The following is an 8,911-nucleotide window of genomic DNA, read 5'->3' on the forward strand; positions in this document are numbered from 1 at the left end:
ATAATGGGTAAACTTATTTCCACTAAATAAAATATTTAAAAAGAAACAATTGAGTACTACTAAAGATAGGTGGTATATTTATATAGTTAATAATTTTTGGAATTTTAAAATAAGTTATCCTTGTAAGAAGCTACATTTTATTTTGCTCTTGTTTTTATGAAGTATAGTTGACTTAAAATATTATGTTAGTCAAGTGTACAGTATAGCAATTCAGTATTTTTGCATTACATGCCATTATTGGTTGTTTTAAGTTAATGGGTATAATTCCCTGTGCCACACAGTAGATCCTTGTTGCTTAACTGTTTCACTTATAGTAGTTTGGTAATTCCATACCCTTAATCTGTTACGTCCTCCAGTCCTTTCCTCTTTGGTAACCACAAGTTTGTTTTCTATGTCCGTGAGTCTGTTTCTGTTTTGCATATAAATACATTAGTATTATTTGATTCCACATATAAATGATATCATAGTACTTGTCTTTCTCTGACTTACTTCCACCAAGTATTAATGTAGTATATTGCAGGTCCATCCAGGTGGCAGGCAGTATTTCATTCTTTTATGGTTAACTAATACTCCATTGTATATGTATATGTATATGTATACACATTGTATATGCACACCTTCTTAATTCAGTCACCTGTTGATGGGCACTTGGGTTGCTGCTTTGCCTCGGCTACTGTAAACAGTGTGGCTACGAGCATTGGGTTGCGTGTATCTTTTTGAATTAGTGTTTTCACGTTTTCTGGATATATACCCAAGAGTTGAATTGTCAGGTCATAAGTGTGTGTCTGCATACACGCTCAGTTGTGTCTGACTCTTTTCGACCCTATGGATTGTAGCCCAGCAGGCTCCTCTGTCCATGGGATTTTCCACGCAAGAATTCTGAAGTGGATTGCCATTTCTTCCTTCAGGGGATCTTCCTGACCCAGGGATCAAACCCATGACTCCCGTATCTCCTGCATTACAGGTGGATTCTTTACCGCTGAACTGCAGGGTCATAAAGTAGTTCTATTTATAATTTTTCTAAGGAACCTCCACACTCTTTTTTATAGTGGCTGCACCAATTTACATTCCTACCAGTAGGAATTCAAATCCTGCTGATTTTTTGATTGGATTGTTTTTTGATGTTGAGTTGTATGAGCTGATTGTATATTTTGGATTTTGACTCCTTGTCAGTCACATCATTTGCAAATATTTACTTCCATTCAGTAGGCTGTCTTTTCATTTTCTTGATGGTTTCCTTTGCTCTGCAGAAGCTTTAAGTTTAATTAGGTCCCATTTGTTTATTGTTTATTTTTGCTTTTGTTTATTTTGTTATGTTTGCTTTTGTTTCAGTTCAGTTCAGTTCAGTCGCTCAGTCGTGTCCGACTCTTTGCGACCCCATGAATTGCAGCACGCCAGGCCTCCCTGTCCATCACCAACTCCCAGAGTTCACTCAGACTCACGTCCATCGAGTCCGTGATGCCATCCAGCCATCTCATCCTCTGTCGTCCCCTTCTCCTCCTGCCCCTAGTCCCTCCCAGCATGAGAGTCTTTTCCAATGAGTCAACTCTGCATGAGGTGGCCAAAGTACTGGAGTTTCAGCTTTACCATCATTCCTTGTTTGCCTTAGGAGAAAGTAAAAAATATTGCTGTTTTATGTCAAAGAGTGTCTTTCTATGTTTCTTTTAGTTTTATGGTTTCCAGTATTACATTTAGTTCTTTAAAATCTATTTTGAGCTTATATTTGTAATAGTGTGAGAAAATGTTCAATCTCATTGTTTTACCTATAGCAGCCCATTTTCTCCACTACCACTTATTAAAGGGGCTTCCCTGGTAGCTCAGTTGGTAAAGAATCTTCCTGCAGTGCCGGAGACCCAGGTTTGATCCCTGGGTTGGGAAGATCCCCTGGAGAAGGAAATGGCAAACCACTCCAGTACTTTTGCCTGGAAAATCCCATGGACAGAGGAGCCTGGTGGGCTGCAGTCCATGGGGTCTCTAAGAGTCCGGCACAACTGAACGACTAATACACTCGAACATACACATTTAATAAAAAGACTGTCTTTTCTCCATTGTCTGTTCTTGTCTCCTTTGTCATAGATTAAGTGACCATAACTGCATGGGCTTATATCTGGGCTCTGTATTCTGTTCCATTGATCTATGTTTCTGTGCCAGTATCATGCTATTTTGACTGTAGCTTTGTGGTAGAGTCTGAGGTCCTGGAGGGTGATACCTTCAGCTTTGTTCTTTTTTCTCAGAATTGGTTTGGCAATTTGGGTTCCATGTTCTTTTGTGGTTTTATGTTAATTTTAGGATTATTTTTCTAGTTCTGTAAAAAATGTCGTGGATATTTTGGTAGGGATTACATTAAATCTGTAGGTTGCTTTGGGTAGTATGTCCATTTTAATAGCATTAATTCTTCTAATGTGAGAGCCCACCCTATGCGTTTTGTTCAGAGCATGTAGTCCATTGACATTTAAAATAATTATTGATAGGTATGTACTTATTTTGTTACTTTCTTTTCCAGTTGTTTTTGTAGTTCTTCAGTGTTCACTTCTTTTTGTTTCTCCCATTGTGGTTTGATAATTTTCTTTTTTAGTGCACTTAAATTCCTTCCTTTTTGGTTTTTGTGTATCTTTTGTAGGTTTTTGATTTATGGGTACTATGGGTTCATATATATTCGTTCATGAGTTGTATCTACTTGTTTTAAACTGAAAAGATCTACATTTTTTACTCCCCTCTCCCACATTTTGTGTTTTTGAAGTCATACTTTACATCTTTATGCTTACCCTTTACTGTTGATTGCAATTATAGTTGCTTTTACAAATTTTTGCTTTTGTTTTGATCTATGTACTGCCTTATTTAAGTGATCTTTATCCTTATATTTGCCTTTCTTATTGGGATTTTCCTTTTCCTATACATTCTTACTTATTTTCCATTTAGAGTGGATTTTTTGACATTTCTTTTAACTTTTCTTTCAGATTTCGTATTGCTGGATTCTTTCAGTTTCTACTTGTCTGAGGTCTTTATCTCTCCTATTTTAAATGATAATCTTGCTGTGTAGAGTATCCTAAGTTGCAGGTTTTTTTCCCTTTCAGGAGTTTGAATGTATAATGCCCTCCCTTCTGACCTGCAAACTTTCTGCAGAGAAATCAGCTGATAGCCTTATGGTGGTTCCTTTGTATATGACTATTTATTTTTCTTTTGCTGCCTTTAGAATTCTCTCTCTGATGTTTGCCATTTTAATTATGTTGTGTCTTGGTGTGAATCTGTTGGGGTTCTTCTTGCTTGGGACCCTTGTGATTCCTGTATAAGGGTATCTGTTTCCTTATTTAGGTTTGTGAAGTTTTTAGGCATGATTTCTTTAAATACGTTTTTGATCCTCTTCTTTCTTCTAGAACCTCTGTAGTATGAATGTTGGCACTTTTTATGTTACACCGTAGATCTTGTATGTTGCTTTGTTTTTGTGTGTCTTTCTGTCTGCTGCTCTAATTGGGTGATTTTCATTATTCTATCTTCCAGGTCACTCATGCTTTCTTCTGTGTCATTTAGTTCTGTGTGATTCAGTACTGCTAGAGTGCTTTATCAAAAATGTGTGTGTTAGTTGCCCAGTCACATCTGACTGCCACCCCATGGACTGTAGCTGGCCAGGCTCCTCTGTCCATGGAATTCTCCAGGTAAGAACACTGGGGCAGGCTGGTGTTCTCTTCTCCAGGGTATCTTCCCAATCCAGGGACTGAACCCAGGTCTTCCACACTGCAGACAGATTCCTTACCATCTGAGCCACCAGGGAAGCCCTTATCAAAAGTGGATAATTCAGTTATCTATTTTTGATTGGGTTTTCTTTATAGTCTCTAGTTCCTTGTTAAAATAGCCCGTGCTTAGATAAATTCTGTCACCTAATTCAGTTATCACTTTTATTACCAATGTTTTGAACTTGTCTGGTAGACTAATTATGTACCAGTTTCATCATTTTTTTCAGAAGTTTTCTTTTCCTTTTCACGTAGCCATCTCTGTCTCTATGGATTTAGGTGAAACATTTATCTATTATGGTCTTGAAGGGGCATTTTTATGTGAAAGTGTCCCTATGTAGACTGTGCATGCCCAGTGTCTTTGGTGTGAGGGCTAGATTTAACGTGGACAGGAGTCACATTTTTCTCACCTTGTGCTGTCCACTATCACCTTGGTATGGCATGTTGCTGGTGTTGGAGGAGCAAGAGTCTGTGTGTGGTGGGAGGCAGGACTTCCTGTCTGCTCACTGGCCATCACTGCCCTGTCAGGGGCAGGGTCTGCTCCCAGTTGATAGAGCCGGTGCCCAGACGGTTGGGCCTAAGCTGGTTCCCTTTAAGTGTGTGTTTCCTTCTCCCTCCACTGAGGCCTCTGCCCCAAAGGAGGGGAGTGCTGAAATAAGTGGGGCTTATGTGCTTATAGGCCTTCCCTGGTGGCTCAGAGGTTAAAGCGTCTGCCTAATGCGGCAGACCTGGGTTTGATCCCTGGGTCAGGAAGATCCGAGCCTGGTGGGCTACAGTTCACGGGGTTGCAAAGAGTCGGACACAACGGAGCGACTTCACTAACTAACTGTGTACTTATAGAGATAAGATGTGCTACCCTGTATATGTGTCTGTAGCTCTGCTCAGATGCAGCCCAAGGTTGCATCTTTGCCCCTGTTGTGGTAGACCCAGATCTAGTGCTGTGTTGCGGCTTGGAGTGGGCAGTGCTGGAGCACTTGCTCAGCTGCGACTGCAGTGGGGGGGTCACAGTGTATTGGTTACAGGAATTCTGTCAGAAGTCTGGACTGCTTCTGGGGTGCTCTTTGAGTCATCACCAACAGTGGCTGCCACTGCCCTACTTGAACCTCATCTGAGGCCCCCCAGTTTGCCTCTGCACCCCTAGGTGGAGTCTTTTCCCAGGAACCAGTTGCCCTAGATCCAGTGCCATGCTGTGGTGTGGAGTGAGCAGGGCCGTGGTGTCCATTCATCTGGGACAGGAGAATGCAGTGAGGTAGCACCCACTAAGGCAGACTCTCTTTGCTCAGTGGAGTCCAGGCCTCTCCAGCTTTTCTTTCTGTCTTGGCATTTCTCCAAGCAGCCAAGGGGCTTGTCTACTCCATGTAGGACCCCAAGATTGGGATGCCAGGTCTGTGGGTCTTCCCCTCCTTACTCCAAAAGGTAAGCGTCTGCCTGTATAATCTCCCTTTTCCTCTTAGTACCCTCCAAGGGGCACAGGTCGCAACCCAACATTTTCCTTCCAATTCTATCCAATTACGTAGGTGTCTTTCTTGCAGCCTTAGTTGTAGTTGTATAGGCATTTTCCTGCCAGTTCCTAGTTAGCTTTGCATGAGAATTGCAGAACAATTCTTGTGTGGGGGAGGTGAGCTCCACATCCATCCTCATATTCCACCACCTTGATCCCCTTTCTCTATTTTGCTTTTATGTTGCTTATTTCACTTCTAAAAATTTTTTAGGAGTTTTAAAATATGGACCACTTAAAAAATGTTTATTGAATTTGTTATGTTATGGTTTTTTGGCCATGAGGCATGTGGGATCTTAGCTTCCTGACCAGAGATCAAACCCACACCCCCTGCACTGAAAGGTGAAGTGTTAACCACTGGGCAGCCAGGGAAGTCCCCCACTTCTGTTTGTTTTTTTTTTTTTAATGAAAACTTTAGTGGGTAAAGGGCTTCCCTGGTGGCTCAGAGGTTAAAGCGTCTGCCTCCAATGCGGAAGACCCGGGTTTGATCCCTGGGTCGGGAAGATCCCCTGAAGAAGGAAATGGTAACCCACTCCAGTATTCTTGCCTGGAGAATCCCATGGACGGAGAAGCCTGGTAGGCTACAGTCCACGGAGTCACAAGAGTTGGACATGACTGAGCGACTTCACTCACTTAGTGGGTAAAGAGAACAGACTCCCTTTGGAAACTTCAGATGACTTAGCCTAGCTTCCTCCCAATAAAGATTCTACCTCCATTGCTGAAATATATAATACGATTTTCTTTTTTTTTTTTTTACTGGCATATAGTTGCTTTACAATATTGTATTGGTTTCTACTGTACAGTGAAGTGAATGGGCTATCCATGTACATATCCCCTTTGTTGGATTTCCTTCCCATTTAGGTCACCACAGAGCGCTGAGCAGAGTTCCCTGTGCTATTCAGTAGGTTCTTATTAGTTACCTGTTTTATACATAGTATTAACTATGTATAAAATATCAGTGTATATATGTCAATTGAAATATGTTATTATATGTCAATTGAAATATGTTATTATATATGAAATATATCTCACTAAGATGAAGATAAAGAATTAGATAAACTAAACTTTATGGGATTATTGTAAGAAATTAAAATTTTATAACTTTAGCTTTTAAACCAGATTACCTGAAGAACCTTCCTACTTCTCCAAGTATAAAACCAAACAGTAAATTTATAATTCTGGTAATTTTGGAGCAGAGATAACAATTCACAATACTTGAGATACATGCAACAATTGTAACATTAAAAAAACAAATCTGTGATTTCCATTTTTTACCAATTGTTAATAGTACTGTGGCTGGCTGCCTGTCTTTACTGAAAGAAATACATTTTGATAGAGATTGGTGAAAAGAAGGATGTAGGTTTTTTTTCCCACTCAAGTTTGTGTTCCCAAGATTAAGAATCTGAGACAGTAAACATTTAGTTAATCAGATGTTACCCAGTTTGCAAAGCTGTTATCTCTGGCTATCTGTTTTAACTACGTCTACCAAATCGTCATTTAATTTTATTCAGTGTTATCAAAGGCTTACTTTCTGAAATCTAATTAATATAGATGAAATAGGAACAACTAGATATTTTGAATGTAAGAGACATAACTTTTTAAATAAACTGTTTCTGGAGTTTCAAGTGCAAAGTTGTATTGTGTGAGGTTCCATGTAACCCAAGTTACAGAATACTAATTATTAATACATCAGCAGTGCTTCTGGTGCTAAGGAAAAAAAAAAAAGGTAAAACCTAACTGAATCAAAACTGCTTTGGAGAATTTATTTCGTCACTCAGCCAAAGTCTACCAAAAAATACAAGGGAAACACAAATAATATCATCAGAGTCCTTGAGATTTTCCCCGTAAGAAGAAAGAAGACAATTGAATGAAAACCAATAATTAACACTTCAAAACACATCCATTCAGTTTAGATGTGTTTTATTTTACTCCCAGCACGCTTTTTCAGAAACACTCTTTATCTTGGTCTTTTCATTCAATAGAAAGGTTAACCGTAATAGAATGAGTTGGTCCCTCGTTGGCTGTATACATATGCCTATATTTACTCAAGAAACTTATTTTGTGCCTGCAGTATGTCAGGTATAGCACAACATAATAAATCTTTACCAGACTTCCTGTATACAGGTTTGTTGTCAAAAAATGTACTAGGTCTCACTGAACTTCCTAAGCGAAGTTAACTTTTTTTTTTATTACATCTGCTATCTTGAGCAAATCGATCACTTACAAGAACTTGTATTTCTTTCAAAAGTTGAAGGAAATAATATTGTCAATATCTGTTTCTCCAAAGAAAGAATCATACATTTATTTAAACTTATGTACAAAGAAAAGTCATATTTTATTGTGCTAAAATATTAAAGTGATTTAAAATTAAATCTCCCCTTTCCCTAACAACTTCTTCTCATTGGTTTATTTTGGTTTTAAAAACATCATGTCTTCCTTTCTTCCAGATAATTTTTACTTTCTTCTTCTGGGTCTAAGTTATAAGCTAATTTTGATATGGCATTTCTCCGGGACAGTTTTTCAGAGTAATTCCGGAAGCAAGAGTCATAGAATTAACAAGAGTACCTGTTTAGAATTCAGATTTTGGGGCTCCATGAAAGATCTGTTGAATCAGAAGCTTTGGTAATGAACACAGGAGCCTACATTTTGACAGGTTCCTCAAATGAGCCGCATGTTCACTACAGTTTGACAGCCACTGCTTTTGAGTCTAATGTATTTCGGTTTGGATAGAAAATTGTTAACAAGAACTATTTATATAAAAGCCATCATAGAATGTAGTTCTCTGTAGAACTGAGATGATGGGGCATTCATTTTTTTCTTATATAGTTTTGAACCCACTAAATAGGAATTATTAACAAATTAGTCTATCTTTGCTAAGGATAGCTAGAGTTTCACATCTCATCTTAAAAAAGGTTCCAGTCAATTTTATTAATATATGAAAATCAACTAGTAAAAATACACCTTAATTCATCAGAGAAATGCAGGAATTTGTCATGGTATTCAGCTGAACCATGGGGCCCTGTGATACATAATGTGGAGGTAAGAGCATTGTTTTTTTGTTTTTGCTTGTTACTAATGTACAATAAAGTGGCTGCAACGGCCGAGAGGAGCTACCCCACATCCAAGGTCAGGGCAGCGGCCAAGAGTGCCAGGCTGCGACGGTGCAGGAATGGCCAAGAGGAGCCACCCTGCGTCCGAGGTCAGGGGCAGCGGCTGGGAGGAGCCACCCCGCGTCTGAGGTCAGGGGCAATGGTCTGGAGGAGCCACCCCGAGCCTGAGGCCAGGGGCGGCGACCAGGAAGATCAACCCACGTCCAAGGAGCGGTGGCTGTGCTGGTGCAGGAGGGCCTAGAGGAGCTATCCCACATTGAAGGTCAGGAAGGGCGGCGGTGAGGAGATACCCTTCGTCCAAGGTAAGGAGCAGTGGCTGTGCTTTGCTGGAGCAGCAGTGAAGAGATACCCCACACCCAAGGTAAGAGAAACCCAAGTAAGATGGTAGGTGTTGCAACAGGGCATCAGAGGGCAGACACACTGAAATCATACTCACAGAAAACTAGTCAGTCTAATCACACTAGGACCACAACCTTGTCTAACTCAGTGAAACCAAGCCATGCCCGTGGGGCAACCCAAGACGGTCGGGTCATGGTGGAGAGGTCTGACAGAATGTGGTCCACTGGAGAAGGGAA

Source organism: Oryx dammah, unplaced genomic scaffold (assembly GCF_014754425.2).
Source record: "Oryx dammah isolate SB20612 unplaced genomic scaffold, SCBI_Odam_1.1 HiC_scaffold_1, whole genome shotgun sequence".
Taxonomy (NCBI): domain Eukaryota; kingdom Metazoa; phylum Chordata; class Mammalia; order Artiodactyla; family Bovidae; genus Oryx; species Oryx dammah.